The following is a 16673-nucleotide window of genomic DNA, read 5'->3' as shown; positions in this document are numbered from 1 at the left end:
GTTTGTGAGAATCTGTGAGAACTTTTCTAACGTAGTTGTGGTTTTACACTTTGACCAACAGTGTCTGAGAGTTGTACTTGTTTGAAACATTCACATCTGATGGTCTTTTAATGCTTCTCCATTCTGATGGAGATAGAACAGTATTGCATTGCATTTCTTTTTAATTTTCCTGATGAATGTTAATATTGAGTACCTTTTTCATGTACTTATTATTAGTTTATCTTCCTTTGTGAACTGTCTGGTCAAACATATTCCTTTTTAAAATTGAATTATGGGCATTCATGACTATACATATCAGTCCTTTGTCACATCTACAATTTGCATATGTTTTTCCCAGGTTATGGCTTACCTTTCCATTTTCTTTTTTCTTTTTGGCAATGCTGAGGGTCAAACCCAGGACCTTATGCATGCATGCTCTACCACTGAACTACATCCTCAGCCTTTTCCATTTTCTTTTTTTTTTTGGTACTGGGCATCAAACTCGGGACCCTGTGCTTGCGAGGCAAGAGCCGGAACCACTGAGCTAAATCCCTGCCGCCTTTTTCATTTTCTTAATAATGTCTTTTGATAAGTAGAAATGGTTGATTTTGATAAAGTTTAATTTTTCTCCCTTATGTATATTGCTTTTTTGTGTTATATTTAAAATCTGTAGTTTTAGCTTTCATATTTAGGTCTATGATCCATCTAAAATTAATGTTTTTTTGTGTATGGTATGATGTCAGGGTTGAGATTTATTTAGTTTTGTCATATAGATATTGTTAGTTTGGCATCATTTGTTGAAGGCCTTTTCCTCTCATATTCTCTGTAACCTTCATGAAAATCACATGATTTTGCAAGTATGAATCTATTTTTAAGCTCTTTATCTTGTCTCATTAATCTATTTGTCAATCCTTTTCCACTATTTTGATGGCTTTAGACTTATTATGAGGTCTTGAACAAGTATACTTTTTTATGATTGGGTTGGCTATTTTAAGTCCTATGTTATACATTCATATACTTACATATCGGTGAGATTATACAGTGGTACCTTGGCTCATAAATGCTTACAGAAGTGTTTGGCAAAAGTTTGTTTTTGTACTCTTCATAGGGTGACGGACATAACTGCAGCCATCTTTCCTGCATGGACATGAACATGACATCTTTTCCAGAATTGTAGAGTGAATTAAGTTTGTGAACTGAGGTACCAGTGTAATTGGGGTCAGCTTGTGGAGAACAGACAAATAAACAATATTTAGTCTTTTAATCCATGAACATAGTATACTTTAATTTCTCTCTATGGTATCTTGCAGTCACAATCTCATTTGAACTCACTTTTGAGTTCAAATGAATTTGTGCCTAAAATTTTCCTAGAGCCATTGTTATTTAGGCTATCAGTGAGCTCCATATTTCTGTACCCAGTGTTCAGCTCTCTATCTTCCTCTTTCTCCATTTCCTCAGCTAGAATTGAATAATTGATGACTGAACCACTGAAGACATTTGTTCACCTGTGTCTTGTATCAGTGCTCTTCTAGTTTTCCTTCTATCTCAATAGAAGCTCATGTCTGGTGTCCTTTACTAGATCCTTCCCTTCTTGCTGATATTTAAATATTGGAGATTTCTCAGCTTCAGTCCTCAGCTCTCTTTCATCCACCCTTAGTCAGTTTCATGGTGAAAATATGTTATTTAAAACCAACCACCCCGTTTAAAGCCATCTGACTCTCAAATTTATATCTCAGTCTTGAATCCCAGAATTACATGCCATCTTCCTACTGATATTTATTTGGGTATCTAAAAGAGCTCTCAAACTTAACCTATTCAAAATGGCACTCTTGATTTGCCCCTAAAAATGACTGTTCCTCCTTACTCCTCAGGACCCACTGTGTTCTTTACCTTGATAACTGTACTTTGTTTAGGTACTGGGGATCGAACTCAGGAGCTTGTGCTTACAAGGTAGAGATGGTGCCACTGAGCTAAATCCCCCGCCCAATAACCACTTTTATCCCTATTGCTCATACGCCCATCTTAGAGTCTCCTGGACATCTCTCTTTTATTCTCTGCGTCACAACCCACATAAGAAAAATTTGTTTGCCCTTTCTTCCTAAAGTATCTCACACTTCACTGCTTACCATCATCCTCTCCCAGCTGGAATACTACAGTATTTCCCTAAGGCATCAGGTTTTTCTGTCTATTCTTTACCTTCACAATCTGAGTAATTTTTAAAAAATGTCATAGTGTTTTATTCCCCCGATTAAAACCTTTCAGAGTCTTTCTATTATATTTAGAAACAAACAAACAAAACAAAACCGCAGTGACGTTCAAGGCCTAATGTGATCAGACCTTCCTGCTCCTTCTCTGACTCCATCCTCTTCTCTTGCCTTTTCTCTCACAACACTCTTGTCGACACTGCTTTTTGTTGCTCTTGAACACATAGTGTTTGTTTAGGCCTCGGGGCCTTTTCTGTCTGCTTCTTCTGCCTGGAACCTTTCCCCTGATACATGTAATTACATGGCTCCTTGCCACACATCATTCAGTTCTCTGCTGAAAGTTGTCATCCCCCAAAAGCCTCTTCTGACCACCCTATCTGATGAATGTGCCACCTTCTCCCCTATTACTCTCTTCTGCTTCACTCTCCTCAGGCCCTTTCTCTGCTTTGGTTTTTTTCATGGCATTTAGCATTATTAGCTTATTTATTTATTTATTTATTTATTTAAAATATTTATAGTCTGTTTTCCCTAATGCTGTATCAGCTCCCTGGAGATAGAGGCTTTCTGCTTTTTGTCATGAATTCTAATAATGCATGCCCCATAATAAGTACTCAATAAATATATGTTGAATGAATGACTTTGGATAAGAAAACCTTTCTGGCACAAATTTCTTCAACTGAGAAATGGAGAAAATAATGGTATCTATGTCATAGGGCAGATGTGAATGTCAAGTATGATATTAGGTGTAAGATATTGCTGCAATAGTATTGGCTGTTTTGTGATTATCATTAAATAATGGAAATAAATTTCTTATAGTAAATCAAGACAAATGCCATATAACAGAATTTCTGTGTAATTTGCTTTATGCAGTGGTCAATTTCAGAGGTATAACTTGTGATCCACAGTTATTGACAACTTAGAGGAAATAAATATAAGCACAGATGGTCTCTGACTTAGGAGTATTTGACTTACAATTTTTTGACTTTATGATGGTGTGAAAGCTTACCCACTTTACTTTTTCATTGGCAGGACAGTATTAAATGAATTGCATGAGATATCAAGTACACTATTATAAATAGGCCTTTTGTTTGATGATTTCACCCAACTCTGGGCTAATGTTACATGATCTGAGCACCTTCAAGGTAGGCAAGGTTAAGTTATGATGTTCAGTATATAGGATGTGTTAAGTGCATTTTTGACTTTCAATATTTTCAATTTAACCACTGTATATCAGGATGTAACCCCATGGTAGGTCCAGGGGTATCTGTTATATGAAAAGTTAAATGTCATGGCATGTTTAAGTAGCCAATCCAGACAGCAACAGAGAAAACATTATAATTAGTTGTCTAGTGATTTGCTGCTGCTTATTGTGGATGTTGAGCAATTTTTAAAAACCTGGTCTGACAGACTTTGGAAGCACATGGGTCTGAGCTGCCCCTTGATATGGTAATGAGGAAGAGACACGAGTGGGGGGCGCAGTGGCACAAACCTAAAGGGGAAGAAGAACCAGGTGGTCTGAAAAATAGAATAAACTGGTTGTTGGGGAAGAATGGTCTTGTGAGGAAGTGGCGAGAGGAGTGCTAAGGAAACAGGATAGGGACTAGAGCAAGCTGTTTCAGCAAAGGGACCTGCTGGGGCAACGGGAAACCCCTCCTGACTTACACTGGGTAAGGAATGGAGGAAGGGCTTCTGGGTGATTAGGAAATAAGGTAAATCCCCCTGAGCTTACTGCTCCTAGTTCATACTGAGCCTCCTGACAGTGTGAGCCCTGGGTGACAAGCTTGCTTTGCACAGTGGCCGTGTGCGGTGCAGAGGCAGCAGCGGCTGCAGGGCCCAGCCTGTCTGTTCCTGAGACCAATTTGGAACTTTCTTTGTGCAAGAATTATTATTCTAGCTTTTAGGTGACTTTGACTAAAAGGTAAGTGACAGTTTTCACAGTGGCTCCCTATAAAAGAAAGAGAAAAGTGTAGAGAAACTTAGAAATTAAAGGTCAGTCAATAAATATAACTTACATTTTAGCAGTCATAATGACAAATGGTCTGGTTTTCATGAGAGTGTATTGCTTCAGACAAGGTATAGAAAACCAAGTTCTCATTATTGTGTAAAAGGAAATCATGCAATATATGGAAAGGGGCCAAAATAGTCTGTGATCTGGCCAAATTATTAAAAAATATTATCTAGTCAATATTGTGAAAAAATTTGTGTGAAATACCATTGTTTTAAGTTACAGTTATCTAAAAGGTGGCAGAACATGCACCATAAGCGTTTTGTAATTGCTAAGTTTAAAGATGTCATGTTTTGGAGGATTAGATTTCATAGCAATTTGTAATAAGGAAATATCCCTGTGAAAGGAAAAGAAGCAAAATAAAATATATAGGTACAAGCCGTGGCAGATGTTGCTGAATAGGGAATGAATAGGAAGACAATAGATGCCATTGTTGTTAAGACAGCTCTAGCAACACGTGTCACATATTAAATGAGTGACGGTTGCTGGACACAGAGAGAACAGAGAGCCATTGTGTCCACTCCTCTATTTAATGTCAAACTAATTGCTTAAGTGAAAGCTTCTGTTTTAGTTATAGACGGTGGAAAATTGAACAGTTGATATACTGTAAATCTTCTAATTTACCCTGGATCACCAATCGGAACTAAATAAAAGAGCTTTGAATGAAGAATCCAATTCAATTGTGAGCCTTGCCTGTGAAGAGAAGCCTGAAGGCAAGTGTGGTTCAGTCGTTTGGCTCTGGTCCTACTGTGCCTTACCCTACGGGTGAGGTCCTTCCTGGTGTGGTCTCAGGGCCCGGCTCTTCCTTGCTGTCCTCCTGTGCTCATGTCAAGAGTGGGTGACAGATGTCATGATGTGCCCGAGGCTGGCACAGTGCTGTCTTCGTAGAGGGTGTGTCTGCTGAGGACCAAGAGATGGAGAGGGTGCCTGGCTTCTCCCACTCTGGGTCACTGTGATGAGCTAATGAGCAAATACAGGTGAAGCATTTGTTTATGCAAATGAAACACTATTTTTATTATTTTAGAGGGTAGGGAAGAACACAGGTCAGAAGTCCTGGGTTTGAATCCTGAATTTGAATGCTAGTTTCATCTCATGCCGGGGTTCCCCTTTTCCGAATGCCATTTTTAACAGTCTCCCTGTTGCCTTTACACTCCTATCCTTGAATCAGATATTTTGCATATTTTGTGCATGGGGATCTCATTGACATTGTAATGATGCTAATGAATTCCTTAACAGAAGAACAATGTTGAGTACAAAAAATTGAATAGATTAAAATGCATATAATCACAAAGAGCACCTATTATACTGACATACAGTCATAAATATGCTAAGAAGCAAACATGTAATACTGGAATACACCTCTTGTTAAAAGGCATTACAAACCAAGATCTAGTGGCAATTCTTATAACTACTATAATTTTTGAAGTAAAGAGTGAAAATGATATTGAGGTATTTGAATAACTGTAATGTGATATGATAGTATCTTTGACTTCTGTTAGTGACAAGCCACAGAAATAACCAATTTTGTTGCCTGTGGTGGCCTTCATTTGTAATAGAAGAAAATGCTAAATTTCAGTTAGAGTTTAGTAAAAATAACAATAGACATTTCCCCACCTACATCTTGAATTCTAAGATTCTCCAAAGCTGTTGCCTTAAAACCTTAACCTTTCTTTCTGCACTGTGTATTCTCCAGGGCAAAGTCTGTGCCCCTTTTCTCCCAGCAGTGCCCCGCCCCACCAGCCTGTGCTTCCTAATGTGCATCTCCCACATTTGGGTGCGGGACTAGAGCTCAAGAGGCCTCTTGGGGCCTGCCAGGCCCGCCCTTGTTCACTGGGCCTCCAACACAGCCTGCCAAAGCCAAATGCCTCCCCCAGCCCAGCTCTTCTCCCTGAGATCCTTGCCCTGTGAGTGACACTAAAAAGCACTGTGCAGGGCTGCAGGCCCAAACCTGGCTCACAGAGAAGCTAGAGCAAGCTGCTCCAGGGTTACTGCACTGGCGTCCTTCGTGCAGTTGTGAGAGTGTACATTTGGGCATTGTAGAGCATCACGTGTGTCTGTTTTTCCCTTTATCTGGAACGTCTTCTGAATTTCTACTTCACCTGACAAGACCTAGTTTCTTCTCCTTATCTTTTCAACATGCTCCTCTGGTCACTCTCAGCCTTAGAATCTCTTGGTGATTTCTCTTTGCCCCCTTGATGTGACATTCCAGTGTTCTTGGCTTCCTCAGGGCATGTTCTTCTGAGGGCCCCCTGGCCTCACCACCTCTCTGAAGGTGATCACTTTTGCCTTTGTATACTTAGCACATACTCTCTGCATGGGGACATGTCACCTCCAGGTCTTGGTTTGATGGCCACTTTTCTGGAGAGCCTTCATGGGGACTGTTCACAGGACAGTCCTTGTCTACATATCTCCTCCCTCCCTGGCAGGGCTTTCCAAATCATCGAACTTGGGAGGACAAAGTCAGTAAAATACAGCTGCCCCTGGGTGTTCCAGAGACATTCATTCCAGATGTTGCTCTGATACCAAGAATCATGGGTACCAAGATCTACGGATGCTCAAGTCCTTATATAAAACATGTAGTGAAGCAAGCCAGGTGTGGTGGCACATGCCTATAATCCTAGCACTTGGGAGACTGAGGGAGGAGGATCATCACAAGTTCGAAGCCAGCCTAGACTACACAGTGAGTTCAAGGCCAGCCTGAGCTGGTCCTTGAGAAAGACCCTGTCTCAAAAAGAGACCCTAGTGAGGCCTTGTCTCAAAAAAATATATAGTGTTTGTCCATGACCTACACATATACACATCCTCCCAAATACTTTAAATTGTCTCTAGATTACTTATAATGCCTAATACAATGTAAATATTTATTACATAGCATTTACATTTGCTTTAAAACAACTATTATTCAGTATAATAACAATTATACTGTTGAACAATAATTGTTTGGAAGTAATGACAAAAAAGTTCTGTACATATTAAGAAAAGGCACTTTTTTCCTCTAATATTTTCCATTGGAGGTTGTTTGATTCCACAGATACTGTGCTGTGGACCAGATGTACATGATTGAAGTAGTGACTTGGGCTCTAATCCTGGCTCTGTGGTTAGCTGTATGACCTCGGTAGGGCACTCACCCTCAGACAACTTAGTTTTCTCATATGTAAACCTGGTATAATAATAGAGTGGTGATGTTTAGATGAGTCAGCACTTGTAAAGCACCATAGAACCATTCCTGCCTCATAGTAAAATCTTAAATAATACTTGTCCTTATTCTTTCTAGTTTTGTTCTAGTAAAGTGGCTTGGGCTTATTTGAAAGTAAGACACTATTACACTTTTATTTTTTGCTGGAGTTTTATTAAAGAGTATAGTATGATTTGGGGTCCAGTGTTTAACTGTGGTTCATCTTCATTGAAGTTGATATCAGATCTTGATTTTAGTAAATTTAATTTATGTGAGAAAAAGGAAATAATTTTGACAGAAAGATAAGAATTCCAGGGAATAAAGACTTTTAACACAATGATATAGACAATCCCACTAGTCTCTAGTAGAGTCAGAGATTTATTCATATATCTTCACCTTGGGGCTGGGGATTTAGCTCAGTGTTTCTGCTGCCTGCTTTGTAAGCACAAGGTCCCGAGTTCGATCTCGGTACCAAAAATAAATAAATACATATGTCTTCAACTTCAAAGATTGTGTTTACCTCACAGGAATATTTCCTGTAGTGATTTTGACAAAAGAGAAGTAATATTATCAAAGGATTTTCTTGGGAATGCAAATCCTCATATATGTTTGCAAACCAGATTCACATAAAAGAGATGGTTTTGAATTTAATTACTTTTCACTTTTCATGTCCTCTAGAAATATTCTACTTTTGTAGGAGAGACGTTTTTAATGAGTTTTAAGCACACATTGCATGTGACCTTAGTGTGTTCTTATAACTTATTCGTCTTTTTCTTCCAACATCAAAGTAGTAATATTTCTCTTGAGGTTTGTTCCGGTATTCTAGCCTTCTCTTAGTTTTACCAGCAGGTGGGGTCCTGGCTCCTTTTTAAGTCATCAGCCCATGAGGCTACTTTCCTTTCCTCTCTGCTTTGATAGTCACCTCCCACCTCCACTCAAAGCTATCCCCCTACACCTCATTTTAAAGTGACCCCACGAGACATTGTTGAGCCCTGACCTGGAGTCGGTAGAGAGGTGGGCAGGGTGGGTGTTACATGGATATATTCTCTGGGATTTTCATGACTAACATTGAGCTACTGTGCTAAAGGCTTATGTTTCATAGGTTTTGAGTAACTTGAATTTTACCAGAAATGTATATAAATCTATTTGGCAACAAATAAGTGAATAAGTTTTTTCTTGACATATTTGGTTCGATCTTATGGTTTAGAAAAAATTATAAAGTAAGGAAACCTGGACTATTATAATAAAATAGATCTATTTAAATAAAATAGAAAACATGGAAACAAGTCATTGGAATTTAAACTGTTCTTATGGCAAAAAATTAGCGTAAAATTGTATCTAATGTGAGTGTATTATATTAAAAAGCCAAGCATGGATTCTTATTCAAGCATGAATTCTTATTCTTTCCTAAGCAATGTTCTGGAACATTATTGACTATGCATAATATTTAACTGCCTTAAGGAAATTGTCAACTTCACTTTTTTAGAAGGAAAGCTACATTTAAATTGAAGGAAAACTACATTTACATTCCTTACTCTGAAACCATAGTGTATGATAATATTTTAGAATGATACTATTTCAAAAGGCAACTAAAAGATCCATTTAAAAAGATCATTTTTAATCTTAAATGTAAGTGATGAAACAGAATTGTGACTTTTTAAGATTTAAAGACACCAAATCAGGATTAGAAGTTAGAAGGTTCTTTCATAAAATTTCCTCTTGAATTTATATTAACTTTTCAATTTTGGTGGTTAATGACGTTTTAAGGTTATTTAATGTTATATAAAAGTCTGAAAGTAGTGGTAGTACATGAGTTTGATTCTCAGGAACAATAACTGCATATGTCTGTCTTGGGCAGTGTGACCGCAGTATGTTCCGCGACCCCCACCTCACTTGGGCGGCAATGTAAAAGTCATTTCATGGTCCTAACAAAGGGCTGACTGTATTCTCCTTGTTTAAAATGAATTAGTAACCTTAATACAGTGTCTGAGGGGAGAGAAGGGAGTGAGAGCTCTCTTTGTTTAGGTTTGTGTTATGGTTTTCTTGGGCAGCAAGTTCAAAAATGAAGTCTGAACCCTTAGCTCATTCTGTGTGTGGGTTGTATTTCTCACTGCAGTCTGTCTATTTAACATATAGGGAGTGGTTTCAAGTTCATTACTGAAGCTTATAGGCTGGAGTGCTTTGTGGGGTTGGCTCACTGAAGTTGCCTGTAGGGAGGAGGCCAAAACTGAGCTGGGAACAGGACGCCTTCCTCTGTTTATGTGGATTCTCAGGGTAATCAATCCCCTCCCCTCCCACCTCGACATCAGCTACTCTGGAGAAGAGTCTCATAGTTAAGGATTCTTTCTTTACCTTAATATGAAGCGACCGCTCTCACAGGGGCACCAGGTTAGTAAATAATATTTTGAACTTTCTGTTGCATTTGTCAGATTTTCTTTCTGTGCTCATGACAGGCAGGAGAGTGGTCATGTTGTTGGCATGTTCTTTCAGAAAATAACGTGAGTTCATTGATCCGATGGAGGTGGGGGTTGTAGTTCACCTTATAACATATACATTGTTTGACAGCCACACAAGTGGAAGCCAGAAGGAAAACACAGACTTGTATGTGTTGAATTTACAGTTCCAGAAGTTTGTATTTGCTTGTAAGCATTTTCAGTTCCTTTTTTGGAATTCCTTTCTTTGTATCCTCTCATTAAATCTTCTAGGTGAAACTATGATTTTATACCCAATTGGCTTAATTTTTTGAACATTAAGCAGCAGCATGCTGCACCCCAGTATGCCCTGTTCTGTCCAATCAACTTTGCTTACTTGTCTGATGTACAGGTGTCCCTTGGGCCTACTCCTTGTCGTTACAATGAATCAGAGTATCAATTTAATCTTCTGGAAAACTCGGTACTTTTCTTCAATGTCCCATAAAATACCTATGTAACAATCCATTCAGACAGAGTATACAGGTGGGTTGAGCAGAAAAAAAAATTCATTCTTCAGTATCACTATTTTTTTTCACAATAGACTCCTCAGAATAGATTACCTCATAAGAAAAAAACAACTGTAAAAATGGAGTGTGACTTGTAAAACATGAAAGTAATGTTAATAGTAATAAAGAAATTATGGCAGTAAAATTAAGTATCAAGAGAATATCTTTCTCAATCACATTAAACATCTAGAGAGCAATTTTGTCTTTGTTAATTTACCTCCAAAATAATCACATAAAGTTGTTCTGCAAGAGTGGTTCATTTTGGGGAAGTCTTAAAGTTTGCCACAGTTTATGAAATGTAACTTTTCTTGCTTTTATGTTGCTATAAGCATGCTTTGGTTCAAGTGAATGTACTAGTGTTTTAAAATATGCTAATATGCTTGTACTTTTGCTATTTTATTCTTTTTTTGTTTTTTCCCATTGGGAAATACAGTGCATCAGAAAGGGTCTGTTCTTTCATGTTCTCCTCAGTTTAAAAAAAAAAAAGCTTTGATATCATATGCCAAACTTTAAGGATCTCATTTTTTATCTGTGCTGATGCTCAAGTTGTAAAGTCATGACTGAATGCCATTTTAGGATTATAGAATTGTACTGTATACCTCTAAGAGAGCCATATAGTTATATTATCACCCCTGCCTCTGCAGAAATAGTAAATCCCTTAGGATATTTTAGTTTTTCAAAAAGTGCAAATATTTCTATATCTTTGCTATGCTTTGAATATATACCACCTGTATGCTATTACTGCATATATGTGTGCTATTATGTGTTATTATTATGTTATTAATTTAAATATTAAAGGAAGACACTTGTCAACCTGATTGTAGCTGCCTGATGATTTTAAAGAAAAATATTAAAATAGTTTACCCACTGATTATTAATGCTCAGTGAGTATGGGCAAAATCTTAAATAGCTCACACAAAGCTCATTTGTTTCCAGTAGCTCTCAGTTTCTGTGTTCCTATGTACTTCATAGCTTTCTCATCTAGAGATGGTAATGAAGCAGAATACTACTGATAAAATCAATGTGGCAAAAAATAGAATCAGAGGGAAACTCCCTATAAAACAGATTTTAAGGGTTTTCCCCAGAGAATATTAAAGTAAACTTTCTCTGAACACGTGGAGAAAAAAAAAGGCTAAACAGAAGCATGTTCAAGATCCATAAACTTAAGATAAAATGTCCAAGGGAAGCTAGGTTCTTCCCAGTTTAAGTTTGGAGCACACTGAGTGGCTTTTGGTATCATCTTGCTGGACTGGTTTAGCATCATTACATCTCTGTGTTTTGGCTCAAATGAAGCAGAAATGGACATTTTCCCATGCTATATGTCATTGAATTTCAAGCTGAGCTTTTAGCTGATAAACTTTTATTCTACATGCTTTCTTGTTGGCATTCAAATTGCTCTGGATGCTGCACGTATCTCAGACTATTTATGAACCTAGCCCATAACCCAGAGGTAGATGATGCCAGTTTTCTTTTAAAATGAATCTGAGTTTCAAACTTGCAGACAGATCCTTAGGCAAACTATTTCAACCTGAATTGGCCCACACCGGAACCCCTGGGAAAAGTGAATGGCAGTGGAAGTTAAGGACTCTGAGAAAAGAAATGAGTAACTGGGTGCAGCTGTGATATTAGAGGCGGGTTTTCTGACTGCTGAAACTTGAAAGATTTTTATCTGATCAGCTGGTTTTAGACACACCTCAGATCACTCCCATTTCCATTGTCTTGATCTTTATAGTACGCAGTTCCAGTTCAGGAGGTGTGGGCTCTTGGTGGCCTTGCCAGCTTCATTCTATGATTACAGTAACCCTGACTTCTCTGTGCCTGACCTCATGATTCTTTTCTATAATCCCACTCACTCAAGGTCTTGTGCTTATGCATCAGAAAGTGGAGGACAGTATGATGTTATCCACCCTGAAAGTGCACTGTTTTAGAATTGATGTAAATATTAACTTCCCAGAAGAATTGCAGAGGCTGAAGTCCCATTACATTCATGGAGCTCAATTGACTACGCCCTCCTGAGTTAATTGTTTCTTTCTAAAGAACCCAATGGAGTGGAAATAGTGGTCAGACCAGGAGTAGTAACATAGTGGTCATAACATGAGTAATAGCAAGCACTCGAGAAATTTCCTAGTGCAACCACTGTTTTAACCTATTACTTAACCTGTACACTAACCCTAAGGAATTGATTGCCTTTATTTCCTCTCTTTGCAGTTGAGGAGCTGTCCAAGCAAGGTTAAGTGGATTCATGTTAGGGCAGCTAGTACGTTGCAGTAACAGATTGTACCTTAGATGGGTGCAGTGGTAGGGGAAAAACTGATAGTTCTGCTTTTTATGAAAATATAATCTGATGTTTATTATTAATGAGAAGCAGCCCTGTAAATACTGACATCTGTGGTCTTCTTAGCAAAGGTCCTTCTGTTAACCCTCAGTCACCCAGTAAGGCATGTGCTCTGTGTCCTTTCTGGACTGGCCTGAGGGGTGAGCTTGTGCTCCGCTTTTCCACCTGTTCTGTTGATGAATAACCTGGTGACCAGTCCTGTGATACAGAGGTTGGTTATGGCCAGTAGATAAAACTAATGGTGACCAGTTCACCTGGAGAATAAGCCCCCTGCATGAAATACTGACTTCTGCTTACTAAAGCTAGTCTTGGAACTTTTGAGAGTTTTAAAGGTTAAAATAATAAAATCAGTAAAGCTAGGAGCTTGGACCTTCCTATTGTTTAGTTTTCATGTTCCCTTCATTCCAGCCTAGTATGACTGCCTGTGATAATCAAAACTCTGTTTTGTCAGTCCTAAGCACTTTTGGAAGTTTAGCAGAATATGAGAAATATATTTCCTTTAAAAACATTAATGTGCGTTTGAAAACTGATGGGCAAATAACTTCTGCTAGATTTGCTAACATTTGAAACACTTACGTGACAAATAAGTTTAGACAATAAATAATATAGCTCAGGTACAGTAAGGAGCTAAGTTAAATAAATAATAATAAAGGAAAGAAAAATAAATAAAAGAATAAAAACTATGATGAATCAGAAAGCACTTTATCTTGCCCAGATCAATAGAGGAAATCATAAAAGGGAAAGGTCAATAGATTTGAATTTTCTAGGTAAGATGTAAAAGTTTTAAATACAAAATGTTCATTGGAACATTATATTACCATTAAAAAGTTGGAAATCCCATGAAAAAGTTGGAAATTTTCTAGGTACAATGTGAAAGCTTTAAATACAGAAATGTTCATTAGAACGTTGTATTACCATTAAAAAGTTGGAAATACAAAATCCACTTGGGTGGATTTTCAGTGTGTCCAGATGTCTTCCTGACACTTGTTGGATCTAAAAGCAGTTGATGTATAAAAAGAACAAGTGAGCAACTAAGATTATCCATAGAAGAGATGATTTGACTACAATATTGGAGATGGAAGAAGCTTTAGAATAGTTGACCTCATTCTGTCCCTTTCTAATTTTATAGATGAAGTCACTGATGCCCAGAGAGATTGAATCCCCATGACTGCAGGTTCTAGTAGATTTTTTTAAAGCCTTTTGAGGGTCTCGGATTCCGCCCCCCCCCCCCGCTTCTCTTTATAATATTCCATTCTACCTACTTAACACATTTTAGTAAGAATCAATGAAATTAGATTTTCTTTTTATCCCAGGTTGGTGAAAATCATAAGAAGATACCATTCACCACTTACCTAATGGTATTTGAGAAGGGGGCAGATGGCTGATTACTTCTTCCAAACCTCTTCATTTCACAGCCATAGTTCTCATCCTCATTATTGTTTCAAGATTTCGTCCTTGAGTACTGGCTCATCTAATGTATATCTGGCTTCCTTGTTTATTCTGGAAGATAGCAGCACACAGAGTGACTAGAGAACACTTGATACTGAACCTTGGAAGCTATCTTTTGACATCTTTATTGATGTACAATTTACAATTTATAAAGTTATCCCCTTTAAAGTTTGTGATTCAGTAGTTCAGTATATTTACAGAATTGTTTGATCATTACCATAGTCCATGTTTTAAATGTTCTCATTACTCTAGGAAGAAACCCCCTTTTCTCTTCTTTTTTCTCCTAGCCCTAGGCAGCCATTATTCTACTTTCTGCCTGTCTAGATTTTCCCATTCTGAACATTTCATATGAGTAGAATCTATAAGTGAGAATCCTGGAAATCTAAATTTGATGGCCTGGTTATGAGTGGGCCACTTTTTCTCGATAGTGTCCTGATGGATGAGATTAGACTAAATAAACTAGTATTGACATCTGTTTTGTTGGTTGTCTTACTTTTGTCTTCTAGAGTTTACTTATTCAAAAAGTTTTAAAAACTTAATGTGAGATGACTATAGGCTATGATGCAAATTTTTGAGGTAGACTCCTACTTATTAATTGTGACCTTGAGCAAATTACTTGACTTCTCTAAGTCCCAATTTCCTTATCTATAAGATGGGAATGATAATGCTAGTACTTATTTTAGAGAGTTCTTATAAGAGTTAAATAAAATAATATATATATAAGGGCCACTTCAGTGTCTGATGCATTGTAAATGTTAAATGAATGTCAGTTATTATTTACTTATTGAAAAATAAACTGTTAAATTTTATTTCATTTTTTATGAGTTTATGTTCTACTAAGCATTAGAGGTGGCTTGCAAGAATATTTGTGTGTTATTAAACATACACACACACATACACACATATGCACACATAAAGGAATAAAACATTAAAACATCCCAGGGGCCAGGAATGATAGTATTAATAGAAAGATAGTATCAGAGAAAATATTAAATAATACTAATGATTGCTAACACTTATATAGCAGGTTTTCAGTGAACATTATTTCAGTGTCTTTCCTTGTGAGTTGAGGTAATGCAGCCAAATCAGAAAGGGGCAGATACAAGCAGATAAGAGCTGCAGGCCAGAAGGGACTTTTGCCAGATTCTAATCTACTCTTGTATCGTGGGAGATGGCAACTTGGCTGGAACTTGAAGCATTTCTTAATATGTACGGCTACTATTTATTTATATTGTGAATTTCTTTCCCTCAGTATTGGGGATCGAACTCAGGACCTTGCCCTTGGGAGGCAGGTGTAGCACCACTGAGCTAAACCCCTGGCCCCTATATTGTGAGCTCTTACCATAAGCTAACTAGAATAAGAATGCAAAATATGTTCAAAACTATGCAGTTAAGATGGAGCATGGCCACACAAGGCAACCAGTTTCTTTGTTAATAGTTCATTTTTACAAATGTTCTCACACATACTAAACTGAAACATATACTTTTCTAAGTGTCCCCACTCCTTGATCCTCACAATACTTTCTACATAGAGAAAAAATGTCTGACCGGATAGTCCCAGGTACTACAATTGTCATGGCCCGTACCCTACCTCGTTTTCTTTCCTAAACATGTTTATTGTTCTTTAGATTATATATTCCAACTCACCATTCTTGTTTCTTTTTTATTGGAATGGGCTTCCCATTCAGATATGCCCTGTGAACTCCTGAGCGGTCTTCAAGCTTCCTTTCCAACATGCCTGACGGGGGCAACCTTTTCCAGTTGCCAGATTGCGTACTTCTTCTTCTGGGTTCCTACCACACCTCTGTTCCTACTCAGAGCTCACTGTCACCCTCCCTAGGCTCTTTGTGCTCAAAACCCATCTTAGCACCTGACATGTGGAAACTGCTAAATGTAGTGGAGGAGAGAATATCGATTTCTTATTTGGATACCAAACTATATCTGGTTTTAGAGAGGCATCAGGTATGAGACATGCTTTTGGATACAAAATATCTAGGCAAAGCTTGATTAAGTGAAGGTGGAAGCTGATAACCAAAAAACCTTATGAATTTCCTTTCCCCCAAAGCAGCATCCTCTGGGAAAGAAGACTATAAGGTCTTCCATTTGGTTATTGTACCATTCATCTTCACTTGGTGAAAGTGTACATTAATATCCTGAAATAAGCAAGGTGCTTGTCTGTTGGGTAGGGTTAATACCTACTACCTTTGCTCAGAGAGGTTTAGGTAATGTAATTTTAACATTTTGACAGTGTGGCTGAGTAACAAGTTCACAGTAGACACTTTACCAGTGTTTGAATAAATGCTGATAAAGAGTCCAAAGTTATGCATGTGTTTTAATTTGAGACTAAAGCAGTTTTTCATGGAATATGGAGGGAGCCTTTTCTTTAAAGCTTGGATAAAGGATTAATTTAAGAAGAAGTATGTTACTGGAAAAACAAAGGAGTTTGTCTACGTCTAAAGGAAAGAACATGGCACTCACTAGCATTCTCTGTGCTTCATGAAAAGTAGTCCACACCTTAAATGGATCAATTAAGAACTCCACTAGAATGC

The 16673-nt window shown here is 37.7% G+C and overlaps 1 protein-coding gene across 5 annotated transcripts in view; it reads left to right on the top strand.

Annotated features, from left to right (window-relative positions):
- Pld1 (phospholipase D1) overlaps positions 1-16673 on the top strand; it is a 220092-nt gene that overhangs the window by 41445 nt on the left and 161974 nt on the right. The window contains exon 1 of one of the 5 annotated variants that reach the window (XM_021254185.2): positions 9523-9751. The exons of 2 other annotated variants lie outside the window; for them this stretch is intronic. The gene's annotated coding sequence lies outside the window, so the exon portion shown is untranslated. Of the gene's footprint in view, positions 1-9522; positions 9752-16673 lie in introns of those variants that run through there. 2 more of the 5 variants (XM_013071586.3, XM_004834597.4) reach the window with 2 other exon arrangements.

The sequence above is a fragment of the Heterocephalus glaber genome, unplaced genomic scaffold (genome assembly GCF_053883595.1).
Source record: "Heterocephalus glaber isolate CG9 unplaced genomic scaffold, H.glaber_assembly_v1.0 deba00001504, whole genome shotgun sequence".
Lineage (NCBI taxonomy): Eukaryota > Metazoa > Chordata > Mammalia > Rodentia > Bathyergidae > Heterocephalus > Heterocephalus glaber.
Note: the sequence above shows the minus strand (reverse complement) of the source record. Positions and strands in the feature narration are given on the sequence as shown.